Genomic DNA, 1,673 nt, shown 5'->3' on the forward strand with positions numbered 1-1,673 from the left:
CGGAGAATTACACTGTTGAATACGAACTAAATATGCCGTACATTTCCCACTGCCTACTCAAGTAAGATTACCATATACATGGAAAGTGAAAACACCAAACGCTCACTTGGTGAAAGAAAATCCCAGATATAGTACACGGAATCCTCCCTCACAGAATTCAACTGAGCCTGAATTAAATAGCAGGAAAAAAACGACGTATGTTGGAAAGAAATGCGAGAGATAGTGAGATCAAGCGAGCAGAAATTATAATGCAGATTATAACTTGAAGATGTTGAAAAAGAATGAGTTAACCCATTTAAGCTTAGTGGACTCTCCCATCCTTCTAAATTGGATAAATTTATTTCCAAAATTAGATATGCTTGCTATATTTATTTCTTCTTTAAGAATATTTCTCACAGAAATTCTTTAAGCAAACAGCGCAGACCCTGATGAGACGCCGCATCATGCGGCGTCTCATCTGGGTCTACGCTGTTTGCCAAGGCCTTTTTTCTAGACGCTAGGCATAAATGGGTAAAAAAGTAAACTACGAAATTTCCGAAGATAGACGAATGCGTGCCCCTAGAGGATCAGTGACCGGTATTACTAATCGAAAATAAGTTATTGTCAAGATTGATAGATATAAATCCTCCATGACAATACTCGCTTTAAACATCGTTAAATTTGCCATACTCGTATGAGAGAAGTATTTGAAATCGACTTTTGAAGCGAGTAATCATTGAGTGAAAAGTATATTCTGCGAACGGACAGAGGTGACGATATCAAGTTAATAATTCAAGTTTAATAAATAACTCAATGCGATTATTTATATTATTCAGATTGGTTTTTTGTTGTTGTTGCTGTTTGTTTGTTGTTGTTTTTGTTGTTTTTTTTTTGTTTTTTTTTTTGGGGGGGGGGGGCTATTAGTCTCCATGTCGTTTGTAGTCATTTATTCGCAAATAAAATAAAATACATCGGGGGCGTGAGTGAAATAAAAGTTAAATCAGGACAATATCGAAATTATCAAATATTACATACATCTTGTTATCATTTTCTTTCCTTCTTGACTGCAAGTCAACGCAATACACACAGAACGCATGTATGTTAATATGTATTGATATGTTTTGAAACGTCTCATCTCAGATTATATTCACAATTATGCGGCACAAGCTGCCTTGCACGCCTCTAACGATCTGTTCTCGTTGCCTCCGCAGCCACCATATTCTAACACATGGCATGACCCAATCGTTTGGTTTAAACTAATCGTTCATCAAACAAATCAAATACCAAAATGGTCACGATGGTCATTGATCGCTCACCTGAATTCACGGACCCCAATTTTTGAGGACTTGACCTGATAATCTTTTGTTTGATCCCATTTGGCCCAGATTCAAACTTTGCCTAAACAGGGTTAACATAAACATTGTGACCAAGTTTCATCAATCTTGAGTAAATCATGTTGGCCCTAAAATGGTAAGATTTTTTAAAAGACTTGACCTAGTGACCTATTTTTTGGACACACGCGATCCTGATTAAAACGTGTTCGACTCAACACGATTCCCAAAACTAGAAAAAATCTTAGAAAATATGTGAGGCCGAGTTCGAATACACGTGCGTCCAAAACACGAGCGTTATGTGTAATACATGAAATCCGAGCCCGCTGGTCTTGGGCACCCGGAAGAGGTAATATTCGTATA

The sequence above is a fragment of the Dreissena polymorpha genome, chromosome 3, assembly GCF_020536995.1.
Source record: "Dreissena polymorpha isolate Duluth1 chromosome 3, UMN_Dpol_1.0, whole genome shotgun sequence".
Lineage (NCBI taxonomy): Eukaryota > Metazoa > Mollusca > Bivalvia > Myida > Dreissenidae > Dreissena > Dreissena polymorpha.